This window comes from Chionomys nivalis, chromosome 2, assembly GCF_950005125.1.
Source record: "Chionomys nivalis chromosome 2, mChiNiv1.1, whole genome shotgun sequence".
Classification (NCBI taxonomy): Eukaryota; Metazoa; Chordata; class Mammalia; order Rodentia; family Cricetidae; genus Chionomys; species Chionomys nivalis.
The window spans coordinates 7,979,713-8,006,310 of record NC_080087.1 but is presented as its reverse complement, the minus strand read 5'-3'; positions in this window follow the sequence as shown (position 1 = coordinate 8,006,310).

Genomic DNA, 26,598 nt, shown 5'->3' with positions numbered 1-26,598 from the left:
ACATAGAATGAACATATGTTATAAAAACTGGATTACACAGCAGAGGCAGCTCAACAATGGCTGCCTGCATGCTGGTGAGGCCGAGAACCCAGTGAATGCTCAGGCCACAGGGCTGGATCCCTCAGCAGTCCCAATCTTACGATAAAGGCCTATAGCAGAGGTTCTCAACCTGCAGGTTGCGACCCCATTTTGGGGGTCAAATGACCCTGTCATAGGGTCACCTAAGATCATCAGAAAGCACAGATATTTATATTATGATTCATAGCAGTAGCAAAATCACAGTTGTAAAGTAGTAATTAAAATAATATTATAGTTGGTGGTCACCCCAACATGAGGAACTGTATTAAAAGGTCGCAACAAGAGGAAGAGTAAGAACCACTGCTCTGGAGACACCCTCAGATGCACAGAAGATGGGTCAGTCACTCTGATTTGATGCCAGCCCATCTGGCTTCCCTCATAGCAGAAGAGAATGGGCCCTTTGCTAACTGAGGCACTGGGGTAATGAATGCAGTGATAAAGAAGTGTGGTTTGCCAGATGTCTGCTGTGTCCTTTTCTTTTTCTGTTGCTGTGATTGGTGGGAAGTCAAGGTGGCAGGAAGCAGCTGCTCACTTCCCACCCACAGTCATGGCACAGAGAAGAAGGAATGGATATCTGCTGCTCAGTTCCCTTCTGCCAACCACACTGTCCAAGATCCCGGTCAGGGGATGGTGCCACCCAGAGTAGGTGGGTCTTCCCCCCTTAACTGATGTAACCAAGATCATCCCACATAGGCATGCCCAGAGGTCATCTCCCAAGTGATTCTAGATTCTGCCAAGTTGACAGCTGACACTAACCATCACACCTGGTCTACTGGCTGGGTCTGTGTCAACTTGACACAAGCTAGAGTCATCAGAGGAAGGAGCCTCAATTGAGGAAATGCTCTATGAAATCCAGCTGGAAGGCATTTTCTCATTCAGTGATCTTTGGGGGAAGGCCCAGTTCTTAGTAGGTGGTGCCATTCCTGGGCTGATGATCCTGGGTTCTAGAAGAAGATATTGAGAAATCCAGGAGAAACAAGTCAGAAAGCAGCTCCCCTCCATGGCCTCTGCATCAGCTCCTGCCTCCAGGTTACTGTCCTGTTTGAGTTCCTGTCCTGGCCTCCTTCAGTGATGACAGCAATGCGGAAGTGTAAACCTAATAAACCCTTTCCATCCCAACTTGCTTCTTTTGGTCATGGTGTTTCATCACAGCCATAGAAACTAACTAAGACACCCGGGTACCCCTTCACCCATTCTAGGAGATACCCAGGAGCAACCATTAAACAAGGATTCTGTTTATTTCATTTTGCTCTTTATATTCCGTCATCCCCAGATATGTTGCTTGCCTGGAATTTCATTGTTTTCAGTACTTCACTTTCAGGCTGCCATACAGACCTGGCCTCCCTCCCTGCAACCCTTCCAACAGCACAGTCCCCAATGTATGGCTCAGTAGATAGCTCCCTTCCCACATGATGCTTTCCAGAGGAACAGGTTGTCTACTGCTTTTCTTGCTCTTCAAGGATTGTTGTTGATCTTTCGCCCCTGGCATAAATAAATAAATGAGATAAACCCACTAGTGAACCTTTCTGTCGGCAATGACAGACAGACCTCCTAGCACCCCACTCCCCCCGGCTTTTCTCCTTCTCTTCTTCAATGCCCAGACCCTCAGATCTAGTGACATTCTTCAGGTAAAGGACCACTGAGCACCCTTCCCCCACCCCCACCCCACTCCCACATATGCTTTCCACCTCTCACGTCTACTGTTCACATTCATCACCATCTCTCTGCATTTATTACTAACCTTTAACTGCAGTCTCTATACTGCATCAAAGCCTTTGCTCTGAGACCCACCTTCTTCTCTTCAGCTCACGTATTCCTCTGTCACTTCTGTGTCTAAGACTTCATCTGATTGGAGACCCCCAATTCATCCCTGCTACCCACTTCCCAATACATCTCCCTCCCTTCATCTCCCACTTCCCTCCTCACTCGCCATCAATTTCACGGTCTATCCCAGCTTCTGCTCCCTTGAACACATCCTTGGTGCTCCTGTTTCTCTGACCTTCCATTAGATTCTCCAAGAAAACTCATGGTTTCAGTGAAACCAACTCTGTTCAGCGCGTCTCCACACTCAGCCAGTTAAATGTGGTCTAGAAAATCACCTAGTTGTACCTAGTATGAGACGCTACCTCTGCTTAAACATTTTAAAAATATTTTAATCGGCATATACTACTTATCTGTGAAGAGTTTCATTGTGAGATTTTATACATGTATATGAAATCCTTCAACCATGTTACTCTCTCCTTCACCCTCTCTGACTCCTGCTCACATTCCCATCTATCCCCTTCCCCTGGGAACATGGTCAGACAGCACTGGTGTGTCTCTGCATGGCCACAGCCCTCCCCTGCAAATGACCGATTGACCGCGTCCCTCCCGCCCTTTGCTGTGCTCAGCTTCAGCTAAGGGCTTCACTCTTCTCTATGAACACATAGATATAATATACACCGGAAGCCCTGGGATTTTTGCCAGCATCTGTCCCCTTGCCAGAGCCTCTTACTCTGTGCTTTTCGTTTTAATTGTGAATTGCACACTGTATGTTATTTAGACATGCAGCTACGTTTCCAAAGTAAATTGAACTGTGTATTTCATATCTGTATGGAAGACATCTTCAAATATAAAAACACTTGAAATAAATTTTTCTTATTAATATAGTCTTCAGAAAATCAACTGAATTTGTGGCCAGAAGATTAAGCAAAATGTAACAAGAGCAAAAATAAACTTGACTCCGCAGCAACCAAGTCTTCCGGGCTCAGAGTGCAGAAGCCTAACAAACCGGACAGCTACAGACTCTACAAATGAACATGCTGTCTGAATCTCCAGTAAGTTTATGTAAAATCGTTGACCTGGATCCAAGGGCAGACCTTTTGAACACAATCAATACGGGTGCAGTCAGATAAGAACATTCTACTGTTTTATTAAAGCGCATCTAATTCAGAACTCAATAACCCTCACACATCCTTAATCAGGGCCGACATCCAACATCCTGGGAAGCATTTCCGTGAGTGATCTGAAGATGCTGGCTTTGGCTTGTTAGAAAAGACATTCTACAAACAAGAATTCCAGGATCTTGTTTATTCGCCCTGGCAGAATCCCCATCCCCCACCTCCTTACAACCTCCACATTTTTTTTACTCCAGACAGTTTGTTGGAGTTCGTCTCCCCCATTCATTTACGATGGAATTACTCTTCTGGAGTTACAGCTGACAGGGCATTCTCTGAGATGTACTGGGAAAAGCCTAGCACATTTTGTGGAATTGGGTACTCCTGGGGAGGGAGTGTTGGGCTTTGAGCTTATCCCCGGGAAAAAGGGTCTCCTTTCCCTCAGCTACGCCTGCAGCAGTGCCCAGGGGGATCTCAAGGGGGGTATGTAACTAGGGGACAAGGATCTCATTTCCAGAAATAATAGGATAAGAAAAAAAGATGCATCCCAAACCAGGGTAGGCAGGAAGGATGTGGCACCGTTTACTTAGTGCTGTCGTGGTCCTTAGGCTGCTCCTAAAAGCACAATCAGCTGCCAAGTGCCAGAAATTATCATTTGGAACAGCTGAGCGGAACCTTTATTCATCTTCATCTAGTTAACTTGAAGAACGTTGAAAATGCAAGCTCTGATATTCAGGGGTGATGTTTTATACCAACAGCGTCCCTCTGCTGCCTTGATTCTCAGAACAGCCATATGCAAGGCAGGCAAAGATTCAAATTCATCAGCCTAGGTAAGAGTGAGGTCATCCCCAAGTCCCAGAGTGGTGGGTGCTGCCATCAGCAGCTTCTTCCTGGCGAACAGGGCAGCTCTGGCTCATCACCACAGGTTCACTGGGGTAGAGTGACTGTCCCCAGAGCAAAGAAAAACCCGCCATGTCTCCATGCAATGCACAGGAGATCTTTCTCCCCCACCAAAGCTTCCATGCAATGCACAGGAGATCTTTCTCCATATTTGTCTACCTAAATGCTTTACCTAGTGCACTCGGGTTTTCTATCCACGTAGAGGCTGAGCCTACGCTAACCTAATGCTTATCAGAACTGCGCATCTTTCCAAATGTCTACCAAAATCTGCATACCTATTTTTTTCTCTTTTCTTCTGGCCCTAAGGCTTTGTGTGAGCCAGGGAAGTGCTCTCCCACCCTGCTGTATCTTCAGCACATTTTCTAGATTTTAAAAGAAATTAAATAGGGCAAACTTTTTTTTTTTTTTTTTTTTTTTGGTTCAATGGGTAAGGTGTTTGTGGTTGTACCCAATAGGCTGAGTTTGAGCCCGGGGGCTTACATGGATCTTCTGCAAGGATTCCTCCGACCTACAACAGGCAAGCTGTGGAATATGCATCCCTACCCCCAACAAAAATAAATAAAAAAATGTAAAAAAATAAAAATAAACATAGTAGCTTTTAGTTTTACAATGTAAATAAGGTGTGTGTATCAAAGAGAATATTGAACACTGGGTGCTTTCACACTCGGCTGTGGAAGGTTCCCACCACATCTGACTGGCTTCCACCTGAAGCTACGGGGATTGTCACAAACTATTTGTGTCCGTCTTCCCCCGAGAAGGTTAATCAGTTCCTTGGAGGACATATTTGCAGTTAGAGGCTGTGGTTGGGGAAGGAGGTCATCTTCTATTCAAGAGAGATGGAAAGTGAAGATGCCACCCGAAGGAAACAGGGGCCCCTGAGAGGCAGTTGATGCTTAGACACCACGGTACTGATGTAGAGATCTGGCATGGGCCACTGTGGCTGATGGTGCCCACCCAGGGTGCTATAAAGTAGCATAAAATGACCGATACCAGATGTTGTCCAGGGAACCCCGAAGTAAATAATGACGCAGTCTGTTTTGTTGTTATTTCTGGCAAAAAGCCATGCAAAATACGTGGTCTTAATATCAGAGGTAAGCTCCCAAGAGCCACGGCTTGAGGCTACAGCCTCTGGTGTTTGGTCAGCACGGGTTGCACTATTGTCGAAATCCCTCCCGATCCTAACTGGTTCTCCCAAGGAGGAACCTATGACTGCTGTGCCCCCTCTCGTTGGTTATTTACTCGCTAATTGCACAGCATCCACAGGTGAGAGGCTGTTTCTCTGGGCAGGGGCTTGTGAGAGACTCAGTTCTGTCTTGGCATACATGCAATGTAGTTTAACATTCCGGCACACTTGTCTCCTAATGAACCGCAGACACTCCTTTGAAATGGTCCTCCACACTACTCATCATTAGGCCGAGCCTGACAAAACCATTACTGGATGAAATTTTTAAATTGTCTCCATAAATTAATAGAAACACACCCGCAATTCGCAGGCCATAGGGAGACAGTACAGGGCATAACATGCTAACAGAGAACAAGGACTTTCTAATTTTAGAATAAAGAGCCCAGGGTCTGAACACAGGGTGGGGTTGGAATGTGCCAAGGATGAGGCCATGGACCCACACTCTTGCTATCTCTTGCAGAAGCTTCATATTGGACAAAATTCTGATGCCATCCAGTCTTTCTTCTCATTCTTAGGAGACAATTTTCTATTGTAATTGATTTCTTGGAACTAATAAAATGAGTTTATAGCAAAAGTGAATTCATGGCCTTTGTCTAGTGAGCAAAGTTCTTTCCCCGGGGGAGCGCTTCCTGGATTCTTTTTGTCTTAGAGTACAAGGGTAGGGACCAAACTGTGTTTGACGAGCGTATTGTCAGGGAGCTGACAGGGTTTACCTAGTGAAACGGGAAGGCACAGGTGCACAGATTTAGCTCTTTCCTGGGGGGAATTAACATCTATTTTTAGTCAAGACTGCAGCAGAGGAGTACTATGAACAGTGGGGCTGACTCGAGTCTGACAGCTTGTCATCCCAAGATGGGCTCCAAACAAATCAAAGCCTTAGCTGAGAAAACCTAGATAACATAGCAATAACTACTGTTTATTGAACACATACTTGTTTAGTGCCACGGGTTGTACCTGTGTTTCTTCATTTTCCCTCTCTCAAACCCCAAGAAGGTACTGCTGTCACCCAACATGCAGCTAAGATCTTGCTGCAGCTTAGTTCTCAAAATCTCTTAAAGACCCACATGATTAAGGCTCAGTCCTTGGCTGGTGCTGGAGGGCGGTAGTGGAAACTTCAGGACACTGGTTCTCAACCTGTGGCTTGCGACTCCTTTGGGGTCAAATGATCCTTTTGGAGGGGTCATCTTAAGACCATCAGAAAACATAGACATTTACCTTACAATTCATAACTAGCAAAATTGTAGTTATGAAGTAGCAATGAAAATAAGTTTGTGGTTGGGAGTCACCAAGCATGAGGCACTGTATTAAAGGGTCACAGCAGCAGGAAGGCTGAGAACCACTGCTCTAAGAGGAGTCCTAGTGAGAGGGAGGGAGAGCACTAGAAATGAGTTCACATACTGAGATGTGAGTTTCAGCCTCTTCCTCTACTTTTTTTTTCCAGCTGTGGCATGAAGTAAGGCTTTCTGCTCTGTCAGGTACCCATCACAGGTCTAAACATTGGGGGAGCAACAGAGCAGACCAAAACATCCAAAACTGTGAGCCAAGAGAATCCTTTTCTCTTTGTGAGTTGGTTTTCTTTGGTATTTGTTGTAGTGGTCAAAAGCTATTAATAGGTCCATGGGATAAGCAAACCTTCCCAGTTCTCAAGAGTGGGGTGTGGCTGCTTCATGATATGGTGACTCTTGAGTGGACATTCCTCACAACCCAACTCTTCTCGTTCCTAGGCTTCCAGAGTTGCACAGAACCCATGAAATTGGGGCATGCTTTCAGGGACACAGGCTACCCATTCTACAGGGTCTTGCTTTGTTTTCCTCATTCTCCTCTGATACCCTTAGCCACCAGCTCAGATCCTACTCTGGAGATCAACACTCAACTAATTGATGGGATGGAAAGACAGAGGGATAGGTGATGGATGCATGATGGATGGATAGATAATGAATGGATGGATGATGGGTGGATGATGGATTGATGGATAGGTGGATGGATAATGGATGGATGATGGATGAATGGATAAATGGATAGATAGTGAATGGATGGATGATGGATAGATGGATGGATGGATGGATGGATGGATGGATGGATGGATGGATGATGGATGAATGGATTGTGGATGAAAGATGGATGGATGGATGATGGATGGATGGATGACAGATGGATGATGGATGGATGATGGATGGAACACAGATGATGAATGAGGGATGATGGACTGATGATGGATGGATGATGAATGGGTAGATGGACAGATGAGGGGATGGCTGAATGATGGATGGTAGATGATAGATGGATGAGGGATGGATGATGGATAAATGATGGAAGGATGGATGGACAAAAACAACTCAGTAAAGCTTCCATTGAGTCAATCTGTAAGCAAAATTTGGTCAAAAATATAAGTAAGATCTGGGAAAATAAACATCCCGGAGAAGGCTATACTACTTTCAGTAAGCATATGCTATCTTCATGTATAAATGAAGAAGAAAACAATTGCAAACTACTAATTTTAAATTCAATATGATGAAACACTAAACTCAGGGCAACCTTTTAATTGAGAGCTGGGAAGAAAGTAAATTAAATAGAGTTCAGCAGTGTGATTACCTAAGTTATATGGCTACAAAATACTTAATCAGGAGATATCCTAGTACTAACTGTGTTAAGTAGGAAAGTCTGGGTGACATCATGGATGACTCATTTGGATCTTTGCTAATTTAATTGAATCTACTCCAATGGAATGGTCCTGCAGCTCAGTGTTGTAGATTCTAATGGTTCATCTAAAACTCTGTGGATGCTATTTTTGAAGGCTGAGAAAACCAAGACAGGAAGAAAATGTTTCACTCTCATTCTGTTTCTGTTCATAAATCACTCTCTTTTCCTATTCTGAAGCCGCCTCTGCTTGTGCCCCAACTTCTAACTCATTACACTGGTGGGAACATGTCACTGATGTAAGCCTCTCCCTGTCCTCCAGGCAGGACATCCTAATTGGGGGAGAGGTCAAACATCCGTACTCAAGAACATGAACTTCGACATCACACGTCTCACCAAAGTCCTGCTCGACTCCTGAAGAATCATCTGCTACATCTGGAAGAAAAGGAGGGGCATGATTACGCTGTGGTCCTTGGTTCATGCGTATGCATAGTGGAATGCAGGCTAGCCCCAAGGGTGACCACAGCTTAGCCATATCACTCTGTCGTTATTTCATCTCCGTGCCTTTACATGACACAACAGAGGCCAGGCACCGCATTGTCACTGAATTGGGGGCCTGCCAACTGGAATAACAAGGAAGAGGGCGGTCTCACTCTTGATGGAGTGAGGCAGATGTGTGGGGCTTGACATTAGCGTGACTAGACCACATCAGAAGAGATCTGGAGGCCACACAGACTTCTCAGTACTTACTCTTAATCATCATCTAGGAATTTTTGACTATGGCTCTTTATCAAGTAGCTGTGCTGTGTGCCCCAACAAGTGGGATACTAAGGAAAAATGGAAGTGTGAATTGTGTTGAAAAATAGTGAAATTCAAAGTTGTCACACAGTGCACACAAGGGACTGTGACTGCATACTCAACCTTAGCAAAGCACAATGCATACTTCATGCCATTCAGTCCCTAACATGCTACCCAGTCCAAGAGACACACTCATTCCATTGTGATTAACTCCACTATGACTCTCTTTATCTCACTCCTGTGGAGACTCCTGCAAAGCAGAATAAATTCCTAAATCAGAGACTTTCCATTTATTAGGAAATCCATTTATATCTGAGATATAAAATTTATCAAGCATCACAAGGCTCTGGCTCTAATGATGAACACCAGGCTGTAAGAGTGGCCCAGAGCAAAAGCTGAGTGAGCTCGCAGTTGGGAAGTAAGGGAAGTAGCATGTGCTCAATGAACCTCAGGCACTGAGCATCCTGAAGAAGACTTTACATGAGTTCTCTTATGGAATTCTCAGGCCTCTCTCATGAAGGAAAATTGTTTCATTCGTACTATCAATCAGCCAGGTATAGGCAAAGTTGTATCTCCAAGACCATGTTTTCCTTTTAAAAATACTTTATATGATCTGGAGATTTTATACAAAATATCTCAACCATCTCTATCTATCATTACCTCCATTCATATCCTCCTCACCTTCTTGGCCTCCAGGGTTTTGTTATTGACAACCTCCTGGTTCCAATTAGTGCTGCTTATGTTTGTTGGTGTAGGGCATCCTCTGAGGCTTGGGCATCCTAGGAGCAGAGATGTCCCTGAAGGAGGGTGAACCCTCCTTCTTCAGCAACCACTCACTATCAATAGCTCCTCTACCAAGTGGAGGCGGGTGACTTGTGTCCCTCTCCTTTCAGGTTGAAGGTCATATTTTCTAAATTGTAATGACTGTTCTCCACCTTATTATCTGATAAAACAACTGTTATTTTTTTTAAAAAAAAAAAAGCTATGGGGAGAGATAAGATATGGTTGCCAGAGAGCCAGTGGTTCCTCTTTTTAAAAACTTAGGGTTTTTTTTTCTCATCTTTTCTTGCATCTTGGGTAAAGTATTCAACTTGAGGAATATTTCACATGAAGCTCAGGTTTTCTTTCCCCTTGGATGCTTAACTTCACATGCCTTTCCTGATTTGCTTTCTCCAATTTTGCCTAACAAAGTTTGTCATTTTCCTTACTCAGAATTTGATTTATTACCTTTCTACTGTTTCCTTGGATTAACATTGGCTGTAATAGATTGAATCAACTCTTGTGACGTGGAGTAAAATCTGACTTGCGTTAGGTTTGTGAGTACTGGCTGAGGCTTCAAATGAGATTATTCTTTGGCTGTGTTTAGAGTCTGATTTGCCACATTGTGTTATAGCTCTGCAAGTGGATATATACTCATGTTCCCTCCTCAGCTCTGAGTGCCAATCTGGTAGGGCCTGGCAGAGAGGAGACTTAGCACATTCCATCTGGTATGGAGTAGTCTTGGACACTGGATTTGGCTCCATGTGTCTTCTTTGTAAGTCTTGGTAACATCTTTTCTAAGAAGTTCAAAGTCAGCCTCTCCCACAGGCCCCAAGCTCCTCCCAGGTACCTTCATCCCTTGTACCTTCACTTATGGTACAGACCCTAAGTCCCCCTAGTTCTTCCTTGCTGCTCCCCTCAGCCACTTCTCCTAGGTAACCCCCATCTCTTTGCAACTCTGGGCTGGCCAGCAGAACCCTCTCTACCAGGGACTACATGCCTGCCGTACTCAGCTGGCATCCCTCACAGGAGAAGCTTCTTCTTGCAATAGAAGGTTAGAAGGTAGTTACCACAGAGACCCATACCTCGAGACAACATGTAGAGACTTTGGCGCACTCAGCCCTAAACGGGATGACTTCTTCATCCCCTCCTCTCAAGGCTCAGAGATCTATGCAGAAAAGGGGGTAGAGAGGTTGTAAAAGCCAGAGGTGGGGGAGGGCTCCTCAGAAACAGCCTTGTCCAGACACAGCGGGACGGATGGGTATATGAACACACAGAGACTATGAAGGTTCATGCACGGGACCTGCACAGGTTCAAACAGACAGGATCCCAGTAAGAAGAGTGAGATGTGGGCACAAAGCCCTAACCACCCCTAACCAAGAAGCTGTTTGTAACCGGATGCCGCTGGGAGCGGGAAAATCAGTTTTCTCCAAAGGAGTGACACTGAGCGTATCACCCCCACCAGCTGCTCCAGAGCCAGACTGTGCTGAAGAGAATTTGGTCAACACAAAGTCAACTCTGCTTTCTATCTATCATCTATCTATCTATCTATCTATCTATCTATCTATCTATCTATCTATCTATCTATCTATCATCTATCATCTATCTATCTATCTATCATCTATCTATCTATCTATCTATCTATCTATCTATCATCTATCTATCTATCTATCTATCTATCTATCTATCTATCATCTATCTATCTATCTATCATCTATCTATCTATCTATCTATCTATCTATCTATCATCTATCTATCTATCTATCTATCCATCTATCATCTACCCATCTATCTATCATCTATCTATCTATCTATCTATCTATCTATCTATCTATCTATCATCTATCTATCTATCTATCTATCTATCATCTATCTATCTATCTATCTATCTATCTATCTATCTATCTATCCATCTATCATCTACCCATCTATCTATCATCTATCTATCTATCTATCATCTATCTATCTATCTATCTATCTATCTATCTATCTATCTATCTATCATCTATCTATCTATCTATCTATCTATCTATCTATCTATTTATTTGCCTTTTTGTTTTGTTTCTGCCCCCCCTCTTCTCTTTAGTGTGAGAGAGAAAGAACATGAAGTTCGGTGGGTAGAGGAGTGAGAGGGATCTGGGAGGACTTGTAGAGGGAAGAATAAGATCAAAATATATTCTATAAAACTAGAAAGACTAGCCGGGCGGTGGTGGCGCACGCCTTTAATCCCAGCACTTGGGAGGCAGAGGCAGGCGGATCTCTGTGAGTTCGAGACCAGCCTGGTCTACAGAGCTAGTTCCAGGACAGGCTCCAAAACCACAGAGAAACCCTGTCTCGAAAAACCAAAAAAAAAAAAAAAAAAAAAACTAGAAAGACTAATTAAACATATAATAAAGAGTTCAAATTCCTTTCCTGGATTGATTCCCACCTAGTCCCCCAGCCTCGTCACTGTCGAGACCAATTGTCCAGTCCCCTTAACAGCTCTGTGCTCTGCATTTCGGTGTCTGAGCCATGAGGTTTCTAACGTCTAGGGCTGGAATTATTTTCAGGACCTAAGGTAGTGGTTAGTGAGGGTCCAAACATGCTTGAAAGGAAACATGAATAACTTGTTGGGTACAGAATGTTTTTCTGGACTAATCTCATATTTCACCAGAGGATGAGTGTCTTCTAAGAGTTCTGTTCTCCAGTGTGGTTTGTGTGCCCATGTGTATGTGTATACCTGTATGTTCATATGTATGTGTGTATCTGTGCATATGTGTGTCTGCATGATCCTGCATATATTTATATATGTTTACCTGGGTGTGCATGAGGACATATTCATGTGTACACAATTCACATGTCTGTGTATGCATGTATACATAGGTATGTGTACCTGCATGTGTACGTGTCCTTGTGTGCATCTGAATATAATAACTGTGTCTGTTCATGTATATGTGTATTTCTTTTTATGCATTTGTACATATACGTGTGCATGTGTTTCTTTGTGTGTATGTGTACACTGTGTTATTATATGTGCATCTGCATGTGTGTGACTGTATATGCATCTGTATTGCTGTGTATATAGAAGTGTACGTGTGCTTCTGTGTATGCATGTATCCATATCCGTGTGTGTTCCTGGGTGTGTATTGTATGTGTGAATATGTGTTCCTGCGTGTGTATATGTGTATGTGTGTGGCTGTGCATGTACCTGTGTTCTTTTGTGTCATGTGTTCACTTGTATATTCACTTATTTACGCATTTAACCTACATTGAACTCCTTTTGATGTCTCCTGTAGTCTTCTGCCTCGAAGATTAAAATTCTTTCTCTGTTTATCTTTTAGTACCTTGTTTTTGTTCAGCACTCGAAGGATAAAGCAAGATGCAAATTATTTTAACAGCTCTAAGATATGATTATTTAGTAAAGCAAAGGGCTGAAGGAAGATAAAATCTTGTAGCCTTAAAATGCATGAGAGTGCATGAGGAAGAAAGCTGATACGGCACCAAAGGAAAAGCATTCCAAACCCTCCCTTGTCTTACATGTATAATTACTGGTTTCTTTTAATAAACTGGTGATTATATCGTATGCTACAGCCAAGTTGGGACTCTTGAAAGATTCTTGCACTCAATGGTTATTAAAATTTCCAAGGATTCAAACACTCATAACATCCCGAGCCTGTGATTTTTCAACAACAAGTCTTTAAATTCTTCTGACATTTAACGGAATTTTCTGTGGTGTTAGAACCATGTTCTACACAAAATGCATTATAGAACATTTGATTTTTTTTTTCTCTGCGGGGAAAAATAGGTACCAGCAATGAACTCTTGAGGAAGGAAATCCAGTTCAAGTGAATTTTAAATAGGCGGGATAAAAATAGATATGTACCCACGAAATGCTGATGACGCTTAATCAGCAGTAATTGTATTTCAGGCAGAGCCCTTTCCCTACAGTGCTGGGCTCTCCTGCATAAGCTGTGCTGTGCTGGAAGCAGGGGTGGTAGACCTTGCAAGGCTTCACATGGACATCTTTCAAACCATTGGAGTTAAAGGTCATGCCAAGTGCCATTAAAAAGATGATGTACTACAGGTTGTCAATAAAGTCTGTGATATGATTTATTACCCGGAGACAAGTGTTAATTGGATGGCAACAGCCTTTGAGTGGATTGTCTTTCTCCTTTCTTAAGGCTGACAGATAAAAATGGAGATATTAGTTGAAATGAAGTCTCTTAGGCACTAACGGAAACCTAAGATTCCCTAATCATCCTATATTTATTTATTTAAAGAAATTGGCCATCTGACTGTCCAAAGGGGGAAATGATTCCACGTTAAATGGAAAGCAGGCAACTTTTTCACCAATCAAGACCAGTGTGGGGGCTGGTACAGGGGACCCAGCTGACGCTTCCCTCTAACTGCTCAAGTCCACGGTCTTCCCACCTGTTGGCTCCGAGAACCCATTCCCACTGGCCTGGCCTTTGGTTTTTCCCCTTCAATCCTGTATCAATGCATCAATTGGTGGTGGGCATGCATTGTAATCTTCCAACTTCCCAGTCTCCCATGAACACCCCAGGTGTCTCACGTGCATTGGAGGTAGGTTGGACCCTGGTTCCTTGACTTGGGAATTGAGTTTAATCATCTGAGGAATTAAACAAGATATTCTCACTGTTTTTTTTTTAAATGGAAAATAAGAAGGTTGTGAACACCATTGAAGCTGTACATTACAAAGTAGGGGTGTTGGCTACCAAAGAAACCTAAACATGATAGGGTTGATTGGACTGTCACCAATTAGCAGAGGGTGAGTTTGGTGCTCCACTGGGCAAAAGAAAATTTCTTGTGACATAATAGTAATGCCTTGTAGAAGGTGGCCACCGATTGGCTCCAGAGTCTGAACCTGTTCCTGCCTTGATCTGGACTTGCCTTGATCTCAGACATTTATTACGGCATCACAGATACATAAAGAAAATGAGTAGGTTCAGCTTCATCTAATGTGCAGAAGAAATGGTTCCTGGAACCTGTCTCACTTCTGCAAGGTCACCTTTTCCCCACCATAGCTGTCCCATTTCCCTTTCCTCTCTCCTTCTCCCTGCTTTCTTCCCTCCCTCCCTCCCTCCCTCCCTCCCTCCCTCCCTCCCTTCCTCCCTCCCTTCCTTTCTCTGTCTCTGTTTTGAGATAGTTAACTCAATGCTAGAGATAGTCTTATGACTATAGCAGAGGAGACCAGCAGCTTTACCCACACCACCAGAGAGTTGCATCCTTTTCAGTTGGAATAAGAATGGCCTGGTCACTGAAGTCACTACACTGTCTGCTGAGGGCAACCTGTGGGGACCAACAGCATAGCCCATATGACAGCAACTTCTTTGTGCACAAGGTATGAAGAGAAGAATTATTTGGCTTATGACTGTTAGGACTCTGGGTCCCCTCTGGCCTGGGCCTGCTTTCCTAGTTCTTTATTGTATTCTCAGTGCTGTCTCAAGGCATCAGGTGAGGGGTCAACTCCATGTAGCCAGTTACAGAGCTCCACCCAGACCCTCTCATCAGTCCTTATTCCCCAAGGCTACCCCAGTGGTTCATTTTCCTTGAGAATCTCTGGTGTCCTCCTGCCAGATTAAGTAAGTGGTGATATGTGAATGATGCTGGGCCCTCAACAAGGAGCCAGGCTTCCCAGATAGTTTCTTTGCTTCCCCATGGAAACAGACCTGCATCTTTTCATCCTTGAAGCAATGGGCTTCTTTCAATACCTAAATTCATTTTTATGCCCCGTGTCAATAAAGATAGTTTTTCTGACCAAAGCAATCTAGTTATGTGTTTTTATTCCTGAATAAGGAGTTTGTTTCTATAGCCTTGCCAGTGAAATTACATGAGGTCAGCAGATTTTCTTGCTAAATAATTTTAAAGAATTCTAAAAAACCTCTCTGCTTCCTTAGGCAATCAAGTATATAGATAGATTTTTACTAAAAGTAAATATGCCTTTCATGGTGTTTTCTAATATGGGAACATTTTCCATAAAACCTTTGGCCACTGCTTAAGAGGTGAATGAATACAGGGCATTTTTCTTTTCTTTATTTTTTTTTGTGACCATGAACAGCAAAATCATGAAAATTAAAAGTTTAGAAATACAACAAAATAAAATGTTACATAAAATAGTATTAGCAAAGGATTCAGCTAAATACTAGGAACAATAAGAAATTTGTACATTCAACCATGAGCTAGCGAATGTGACTTTCCATCTGTACTAGTAATGGTCTTGATAAGGGATGCTGAGTTTTACTCTCTATTCCTGAGTGGGTTGTTACTGGGAACAGTATCAACAGTTACAGCTGGGCAGGGTCTCCGCATGCCTCGAGTTCTTTTTCTTCTGAGTGTTCTTTATTCTTTTCTAACTTATATGTAAACCGTGCAAGTGTATATCTTAATGGAACACCAGGTGCTATTTCATTACCTGTATACGCTACGTAGGCTAGTCCTATCTACTTCCTCAGTTATGCATTCCTTCTGCCTGGTGACAGGGTTCAACATCATTCTTCTCAGTTTTGAGAAACACAGTACGTTCCTATCTTCTGTAGCTCAGCCACTAGGCAGGGCAGGGGAGGATGGTAGCAGGTGAGCATGGGTGGCAGGGAAAGGTAGGTAGGAGAGGTGGCAGAAGCTCGGGAGGATGAGTGGGTGATGGATGGAAAGGAGGATGGTAGCAGGTGAGCATGGGAAAGGTGGGTAGGAAGGATGAGGAAGCTTGGGAGGAGAGGAGCTTGGGAGAATGGGTAGCAGGGGTGATGGAAGCTTGGGAGGATGGGTGAAGGGATGGATGGCAGGGATGATGTTAGCAGAGGCGGTTGAGCTCACAGGTATCCAGGAAGCAGGTAGCCCTGTAAGAGAGACACCTATGGGAAGAGTAGTGATTGAGCCAAGGCTGTGGGAGGGAAAGAGCAGGTCCCAGGCTAATAACAAGAGCAGCTCACATCGGTAAGTTAGGAGGAAAGAAGATGGAGAAATCTGTCAGGATAGCCTTTGAATACAAGGTGAGTAACTCTTGTCTAAAACCCCCAAATTGAAAATGCTTCAAAATTCAAACCTTGGAGTATTACTCAATGCCACAAGTGGAAAATTCCACACCATGATGGTTCATATATCATTATGAAAGTATGGCATGAAATTACCTTCAGTCTAAGTGTGCAAGGTAAAGATAAAAATAAATTGGTTCTGTATTAGGTTGGGTTCAATCCCCAGGATTCTGATACTCTGTAACAAATACTCTAAAATTAAAATAAACCTAGAATCTGAAACATTCCTGGTCCTAAGCATTTGCGCTCACGTGTGTGTGTGTGTGTGTGTGTGTGTGTGCGGGATTGTGTAGTCCAGGTCAAATCAGGTTATGGGTGTTTCGGTTTCACAACTAAATACTAAGTACCAATCTTGAGAATGAGCTCAGTTGTTAGAAGAGTGTGAACAGAGGAGGAGAGACGTGAGGCAGAAGAAACCTGCTTCATGTCCACTCACATCTGCTCACGAGCAGGCCAAGATTTGGTCTGGAGGGTAAACTAGTTAATGTGGTCACACGGCCGGTTTCTGGTTCTGCTGACTGCCTACTTCTGGTGTCTAGCACAATCCAGAACACCTGCTTGTGGACTTGCTTTCACGACACCCCAGGAAAGCAGGTTTGAGCTGAGAGCACTGAGTCCCCCATCCCAGTTCCAGTTTGTTACTTCCTGGGATGAGTTTCCAGCTGATAAACGACCTCCAGAGAGGGAAGCGGCCTTATTGCTGAGGTTCCGTCAGAAGAATGAAATACAAGGTCCAGGGAGCAGATTAGATTTCCAAAGCCAGGGTGAGTCCCCTTCAGCCCTCTGCTTGCCCAAGGAGGAGGAGGAGGAGTGCTCTGTAATTACTGAGAGTGCCTGATGCGTCACACAAGATGCAAATTCTTTCCCCAAGATCAAAGGTCCCGCTATTTTGGAGATTACCAGGTGTCCAAGCCTGGGCGCATTAAGGACAATCTTTCTGTATAATGTAATCAGGATGTCTGAGGAATGTCTTGCTCTATTAGACAACAATCAAGGGTGGTTCAGGGAAGTCAAAGTGTTTTGCTGTGTGCAACCGTTCAGACTCCAGAGGCCTTGAGAAACCATGAATGGATTTAAGGAGTCACAGACCTTATTACCTGTTCAACAGGTATTTTAAATAATACTTACTCCTCCTTTCATGTCAAATACAAAATTAAATAGGCGGCTTTGAAAATGGTTACTTGCCGAGACAAAGGGAAGAGTCATGCTGCCGTCTTGTAAATGGATCCAAAGAGATGCTGAAAGCAAACAGTCACTTCGGTAAGTTGCAGGGGGATGAGAGAGATGAGGCTGCAGGACAAATGTTATTTCGTGTAGGACAGAAGCCAGATCACAAGGCCAGTACTCCAGACAATCCTGTGAACACACTGCTACTTGTTATGGCGGCTGAGGTCTGGACTTTCTACTCTGAGTCTTTTAATGGGTTCCCGGGAGAACATCTTCTTGGTTGACCAAAAGCTGGAGGTAGCATGAATCCTCTCGAGGCCTTATTTAATCTCCTTGTAAGGGAAAGAAATCCATAGCCATCACCAGGGAGACTAAGATATTTGCAAGCTTCCATGGGAGAGCTGGATTTCAGAGGACACTAATTGGCATTTCTGAATTATGCCAAGGCAGAGAATAATCGCAGGAATGTGGCAGATAGGTCAAAGGCGCATATGATGTCACAGCCTGAAGAAAGAAGAAAGCTCATCCTTGGCATTGATTAGAAACCCATCCCAGGTTTTGGAGAGGGGAGAGGAGATACTGAAAGAACAGTTTCACTTCCTTTAAGCACCATTTTCGTAGGGTAACACAGGTCACAGCAACAGTGGTGAAAGCAGCAAAGGTTGATGTTGCTTTTTTAACAAAGTGATTGGGGGAGAGGAACTGGAGAGATGGCTCAGAGATGAAGAGCATTTGCTGATCTTGCAAAGAATGCAAATTAGGTTCCCACTCGATGTGGGAGTGATTTCTTTCTAATCTGTTGTTATCATTGGTTAATTAATAAAGAAACTGCCTAGGCCCATTTGATAGGCCAACCCTTAGGTGGGTGGAGTAAACAGAACAGAATGCTGGGAGAAAGAAGCCGAGTCAGGCAGTCACCATGATTCTCCCACTCCAGACAGACGCAGGTTAAGATCTTTCCTGGTAAGCCAGCTCGTGGTGCTACACAGAATATTAGAAATGGGTTAGATCAATATGTAAGAGCTAGCCAATAAGAGGCTGGAACTAATGGGCCAAGCAATGTTCAAAAGAATACAGTTTCTGTGTAATTATTTTGGGTAAAACTGGCAGGGTGGCGGGATGCAGCACCGCTGCTCTCCACTACACACTCCCACATGGCAGCTTCACAACTACCTGTGACTCCAGCTCCAGGAGACACAGGATCCTCTTCTGGCCTTCACCAGCATCTATACTTATGGATACATACTCTCCCATAGACACATACTGATGAACATAATTACAACATAAATCATTAAATCATTTGCTTACTGAACCCACCTCAAAGTTTGAAGGTGTATTTCTCTTGGAGAAATCCATTAAATACATGACAGAAAGAATTAACACACATTAAATTAAAAAGGGAAAGAAAATGCCTATCAATTAAGCACTTAGTATTTACTGGGTTCAGATGGATCATCTGTTCCCTGAATAATGAAAGTGGTTTTGTGAGAGAAATCCATTAGTTAAGATGTCTTCAACATTGAAATGGCTCTGTTTGTGCAGTTCTGAATGTGTCCATGAGCATCATGCTTGCATTTCCAGAGTCCAGGTTGTTTAGTTTTGTTGTATTGCCTTCGTGCCACACAGCCTTCTGGTCTACCTCTTTCAGACTGTCCTGTCCTTGACTCAAGGCCAAGCAGAAACACAACTTTAGGAGAGAAAAGATTGGTGTTAAGGTTCCAAAATTGTTACACAGTGAAAATGAGTCAGCTTTTGATTAGCATTTTTAGCCTTTTCTTGGAAGAAAAGCAGGGTTCACTTTAGCCATAAATAAACATGTTGCCAAAGTTTGATTTGGTCTGACTATAGTGACGTTGACCTCTTTCAACTCATTCTCTTGCAGTTTCTCTAGATAGATAAATCTGGTTTAAGAGTTTGAGGGGAAAGCCTGGTGAAACTCCATGTTGAGCTTAACAGTAGCATCTCCCAAAGAGCCAAGATGTCCAGAGAAGGAAGGATGATGGGTAAAAGGGGGATGTTTATAAAAGGAAGCTGTAGGAAGAACACAGAAGATACTCTGAACCTTTAGTGGTAGGCTGTAGAGAGGAGCAGCAGACAGCGTCCTGCCACTCGGCTAGCTCTACACCCAAAATAATTACACAGAAACTGTATTCTTTTGAACTGCCTGGCCCATTAGTTCCAGCCTCTTATTGGCTAATTCTCACATCTTAATTAACCCATTTCTAATAATCTGTGTAGCACCATGAGCTGGTGGCTTACCAGGGAGATTCTTAACCTGCTTCTGTCTCAGAGAGGAGAGGCATGGCGTCTGCCTGACTCGGCTTCTTTCTCTCAGCATTCTGTTCTGTCTACTCCACCTACCTAATTTTCCATCCTATCAAAGGCCAAGTAGTTTCTTTATTAATTAACCAATGAAAGCAACACATAGAAAAAAGACCCACCTCCATCAGTGGGCTCAGGCATGGCAGGAACTGAATATGAACCTGGCAGAGAGGTGTGTTGCCCAGAATGCTTCAGTGTGAATTCAGAGCAGGCACCTTGGCTCAGCAGCAGGTGAACACAAGTTTATTTTTTAGATAAAAAGTATTAGCTCGATTTCCACAATCAGTTACTGACTTAGAGAAAATGGTTCTGAGTATCCCTCAACATTCTCCATGTGCCCCAGGCTGGCTTCTGAGCTATAGGTCTTGAGACTATTCATGACTACAACTCCATGCCTGGGATGCAGTCTTCTTAGGGACAAGCTTAAGAGATGTGAAGGAAATATTCCCAGTGCATATTAGAGCATGTGAAGGAAACACCAGAAGGGTGGCCTAGAGGTGTCAGTTCAGGTAGTGATGGAAGGGACATTGAGAGTGGAGCACACAGAGAGGAAAGACTCCATAGGGACATCCTTGTCCCTGATATTCCTTCTCAATGGATGTTGGGATGGCAATGCATGACCTGAGAGCTCTAGGTTGGTATGTTTCCAAGCTGAGACTAGCTTTTTGGGGTGTTAATGACTATTAGCAGGATCAAGTCATAGATAGCTTTCCTAACTACATAATATCTCATTTTAGGATAGGGTCTAGATAGGTGTTGTTTGTTTTTTACTCTTTGTTCTTTGAGGTCCTTCAGGTTCGACCACTCAGCTGCTAAATAATCACACATGGAGTCTTATTTGTACTTATAAATGCCCACTCTACATTTTGCCAGTGGGCTTTTTATTTTTCTCTATTATGTATACCTTTCTTTACTTCTTACTCTATGACTTGATGTATAGCTTGATATCTGCCCCTGATCTCTCTCTCTCTCTCTCTCTCTCTCTCTCTCTCTCTCTCTCTCTCTCTCTCTCCCCTTCCTCTATTCTCAGATTTCTCCTCCCACTTATTTTCTCTGCCTGCAAGCCCCCCCACTTATCCCTTCCTGATAAGCTATTGACCATTGGCTCTTTATTAGACCAATCATGTGTTTTAGACAGGCAAAGTAAACAAATGCAACATAAAGGAATACAAAACATCTTTGCATCATTAAATTTCTGCAGCATAGACAAATGTAACACATCTTAAATTAATATTCCACAGCAGATGGGGGTCTTCCCCTATTACTTTCCTGTTGTTATTGGAAGATCATCAAGATCATGAAAGCATGACATTAAACAGAGAACTAAGGGTCAGACAGAGATGGGGGGTGTTTTCAAAGTGGGGACAAGTGTCTGTGTCCTTGGAAGGAAGTTACTTGATGTACTCACATGGAACAGGCAATGCCCATGTTCATGTCTGTGTCCATGAAGGTCTATTTCTAAAGGCCCTAAAGGCTATGGGAAGGAATACATTTTGGAGTTATCCTGATGGTAACAGAAGAAATATATGAACCAGTCTGTTTGAAAGGGTCCTCCTGGAACTCACATGAAGAAAAGACTTGACATAAGAAAGAGAAAGCTGGCAGTGAGGAGATAGGAAGTGAGATCATTCAGCTATGGAGAAGCAGAATGCATATGACTCTTAAAAGCAGGTTGCCAGTGGCTTGAATTGCACAATATGTCATTCTAGGAGTGAAGACAATTTTCATTGAACTATACTGTGAGAAAATTAGAGCTTTTTCTGAGTTATATTCCAGAGGGTTAGCAATAGGTATGGTGAACCCTTGAGGCTGGAAGAGTAACCCCTGTGTGCTGAGATGGAGACCCAGGAGCCCCCTGGGTTCCTGGTATTTGTTGGTTTGATTAGAATTAGGGACATGTATTCATTAAAATTGATGGTGGCTTTAGTAATAAAATTTACACTCTACCTTCGTATTCTTTATCTACAGATTGAGGACACTCACAGTCATGAATCTGATGGGCCATTGAGAAGATGAAACAAAATGATGAACAGCAAAAGCTCCGACTGGGCCCAACCACTCACTGGTGTTCAATAGTGATGCAGCTGTGGTCAAAGAAAAGGAGTAGATATGACTGTTGACTGGGATTTCTGTCCCACCCAGTCCTGCAGCCACTCAGTCCCAAAGAAACACACAGAGGCTTACATTAATTATAAACTGATTGGCCTATTAGCTCAGGCTTCTTATTAACTCTTATAACTTATATTAGCCCATAATTCTTGTCTGTGTTAGCCATGTAGCTTGGTACCTTTTTAGATGAAGCAGTCACATCTTGCTTCTTCTGTGTCTGGGTGACCATTGCAGACTACGCCTTTTCTCTTCCCAGAATTCTCCTGTTCTCATTGCCTGGCCTCTACTTCCTGCCTGGTCACCCCATCTATACTGCCTGCCTGGCTACTAGCCAATCAGCATTTCATTAAAATACAAATGACAGAATAAAAGACCATTGTCCCACAGCATATGATAAGCCACTTTCTTCTGTCTTAGAGTGGGAGAATTTTACTGATATCTATAGTAATTTTGAATTAAGAATAGACACACAGAACCATATAGACAAGCATGTCTGTTATTCATGCTATAATTTTATTCAGCAACACAGTCTTTCTTTGTAATCAACAGTGAGAATTTGGGGCCTGGTATCTACTTGAGAGTTAGAAAGTGAGACCATATTTTAAAATTTCTCTTCTATCCTACTGCCTTGATTTAATTTCTAGATTGGAATTTCTTCTAATACCTGCATTAGAAGTTCAGACTTTGCTTGCTTAACATACATGAGGTCCTGGGTCCAATGCAAGCACTGAAAAACAGAAAAGCAAAAGATTTGGGGAAGAAAAGTGCTTGCCACATTTATGAGTACCAGAGCTGGATTACAGAACCCATGTAAAATTAACTAATCAGGATGGTACTTGCTTACCATCCTAGCACTGTGGAGGTAGAGACAGGCAGGTCCCTGGGGCTTGCTAGCTGGCCAGATTAGCCCACTTGGTGAGTTCCAAGGCCAAGAAGAAATCCTACTAACGACTGTCTTGTCTAATTATCTGGTCTTATAAGGCAATAGTGTTGCTTTCCACTGGATGTGGCTATGCTTACATGTAACTTCTACATCTAAGGCAGACATTTGCAGAGCTGCATCAGGAGATAGTTATTTCACAAGGTTCGAAGTCAGAGATTTTGAACTCATCGAAATGTTTTGTAGATTTGCTTAGTGTCTGTGTGGCAATATCCATGCATATGATTTTATGTCATAATCACTTTCTGACAAATTTTACTGCCCATGTATTGGAAGCTTCAGTCCTGGAGAACTAATGGTAATGTCTTTGCAGTGAGAGAGCCTTCTAGTGAGAATGGGCAGCCAGCCCCACCCAAGTGTCCTGGCATTCTGGTCTGTAGCCATGTAAAGTCCCCTCCTCTCCCTGGCAAGGGCTGTGGCTGTGGCTGCTGCTCTGATTGCCAGCTTTCTCACCAACCTGAGCCTAGGTCCTATTTTTCCATCCACTCCAGAGAACCCCCAAGATCTTTGCTTCTGTGCGCTCAAAGCCTGAATAGATTCTGTCATCAGTGCTTGCAGCTTGATTCTGTATCTGTGTGTAGGCAAGGCTGGAATGCAATTACATGTGTGTTGCTGTCCCCACTGTTTAATGAGACTCCTGTCTCAGCATCCAAGTTTAAAGATGACTCTGAAGAGCATTGAGTGAAGGAAGCATGGGACTTGGAGCCAGTGCACCAAGTGTACATTCCCAAAGCCAGGTCTCTGCTGCAGGGCAACATCCTCTCATAGGATGAAATCATCTCACCTCTTGAGAAATGTGTTCCCTATGCTGTGGGTGGAGAAAGTGTAGACAGGAGACATATATGGAGGGGTTTAGGTGAGGAATTGTAGGAAGAACACTGAGGGAACGCTGAGATGTTTTGTTGGATCCACTGCCCAGAGGTCTCTGGTTGGGGGTTACACATTTTTGTACACCGCAATTATTGTAAGGCATTACCTATATCTTCTTCACTGCATTTCTGCAAGGACTAAGAAGTTACAATTGTAAGTGGGACAGGGTGGTGTCTGGTTGAAACCAAAGAGGCTGAGAAAGGGGATCACTGTGAGTATAGCTTCAGCTACATAACAAGATCCTATGTTGAAACTGAAGGCCAAGATAAAAAAACAAATAAAAGCAAACTAAAAAACATAGTCTCATGTGATGTTGTCTGAGTCCAGAAATCCTCAAACACTTTAACTTCTCTCCAGAGTTCTTAATTTGCCTTTGTCTGATCTACAAGCAACGATTTCAGCAACTCAGCTTTGTAGTAGAGATTGAACTCAATTTGCTTTTAATAGAAACTTCTTCATCCTTTCTATATCCCTGTCCATGGATTTCCATAACGTTTATTCAAGTTCAGCGACTAACCACAGGTTTGGTTATAGCCCAAGATTTCCACTTATTTATTATTCTACTACCAAACTCAAAACAAATCACAATCCCTTGGCCTAGTTCAGGCCTCTGTCAGTTTACCCTGGGTGTGCTAAGCACCCAGCAACAGCTGCTCCAGACTCCAGCTGCTGGGAAGGACATCAAGATGTCAACTTACTGACTCAATCGTCTCTTTTCCTACCCAAGCTTTTTCCTTGGCTTGTATTCCCTTGGTTTGTATTTGTTTTTTAAAATTGCTATGACTCATGGAACAATATTGATCATGTCTAACTACTTTTGTAATTCTAGTTGTCACTTGTCTCATGGTTCTGATAAGAACCACTTAAGGAAGGAAGGTTTCTTTCTGCTCCAGTTTGAGTTTAGTCCTTTACGGCAGGGAAAGGTGTATGGCGGAGGGAGAAGCAAGCAGTCAGTCACGGTGCTGCATTCACAGTTAAGAAGCAGGGACAGGTGAAGATCATCTTCCTCCCTTCTGTTTAGATCAGGACCTCAGCCCAGGGGATGGTGCTGCCGACAGGTAAGGTGGGTGTTCCTACTCCAATTAACCAAAATCCAGACAAGCCCTCACAAGCATGCTCAGAGGCTAATCTAATCCAGGGACCCCTTAACAGGCATGCACAGGGCCTTCTCTCTTTGGTTATTCTAGATTGAGTCAAGTCGGCAATTAATAGCACAGTAATTTAATAGCTCTGTATTAAACTCTGTGAAGGCACATCCTGTGAATTGCTTATAAATGATTCTATTTTCTCATTTCACCCTCAGTGATTAGCTGGTACACTGAAGTATCTCAGAGGAGACAGGCAGAACCCACGCACTGACAAATATGCTCAAATACTGCCAGCAGCACTCTCTTTCTATGAAGGTGAGGGGGGATTTTCAATCCACTGAGGCCAGGGCATCGATCACACTGCCTATTATAGTGCCTGCAGTTCTCGAGGGCCCCAGGAATCTCATCTGGTGTCTCCATGAGCATGCCGTTATCCTCAGGGAAATCAAACGCATCTGACACAAGTTCCTCCCTAGTTCACGAGCTCACGGTAGAGCTGGGATGGCTCTCAAGGCCTGGGGCCAAGTCGTGTCCCCACACTCTGTCCCTACCACTGGTTGGAGTTTGTGGATATTTACAAAGAGCACATTTTAAGCCTGCAGATGTCTTCACACGTGGTTGGTGAATTAAGGTTAACGTTTTGCCATGGAAACTTCTTTAGCTCTCTTGCTATTGCAGGCCCAGGGAAGCTGTGAGCTCACAGCCTTTCTATTTAACTGTTGCCTGGGCTTTCGTTCTGTTTCCCCAGAAGCTTCAGAACTATCAAGGTGCTCACCAGGCCCCATGGCCCATGACATTTAGACGTGGGGAGATATTCTTTAAAAGAAGGAGAACTCAGTGGTAGACTGACTTTGTTAATGGCTGATCTTGGCTGAGAACTTGACACACCTGCACTTAATCGTGGAGTTGGCATGTCATGGGGGCCCGTTTCTTCTTAATTGCTAGTTGATGTAGGAGGACCAGCCCACTGTGGGTGATACCATCTTCAGGTAGGCGCCCCTGTGCTATGTACGAAAGGTAGATAGGACAGCCAGGAGATGGTAATGATACCTCCGTGGCTTCTGCTTTCATTCCCGCCTTGAGTCTCTGCTTAGGACTTCCCTGGAGATGGACTGCAGCCTGCAAGTTAACGGAAACCCTTTCTTCTCCAACTTGCTTTTGATCAGAGTGGTTTATCAGAGCAGCAGAGAAGCAAACTGTGAACAGAAATTGGTTGCAGAATACTGCTCTGATGGACACGACTATGTTTGGGGGCCAGGATTGTGAAAATACTTGAAACGTTTGGCTAGAAAAGCCTTTGAGTGCTCAGAGCTTAATGGGCTGTTCTGTGAGAGCGCGGGAGATAAAAACGCCAGGAGTAATGGAGTTGATGGAGGAGTTTGAGAGATATGTTTGAGAGTCCCTTGGAGACCCTTTGGACATCTTCGTGTGGAATATTTTCGATTAAGAATTGTGGAAGTCAAGCTTTTGCTTTACTGAAACAATGGATGCTGGTCAGCTGGGACTAAAAATTCAGCTGTGATTAATAGGCAATCAGAACCACCGAGGTGAAATCTGGGGACATTTCCCTGGGGTCAGCAGAGAAAATCTGTGGTCCAGAGGGGCAAACGCTGCTTCTCAAGATGGTAGCCAGGCTTGGTAAGGTGTAACAGTCTCTCACATGTTTTTTTTTTTGTTGTTGTTTTTTTTTTTGTTTGTTTTTCATGGTGTGGAAACTGAAGGGTTTAAAAAGGTCATGGAGACTCACAGAGGCTTGGCACTTTGTGAAGTCCTTGGTCAAAGTGAGCCTCAGTTGCAGTAGGGATCCCAGGATTGAATGGGTAGCAAAGAGAAGCTGATG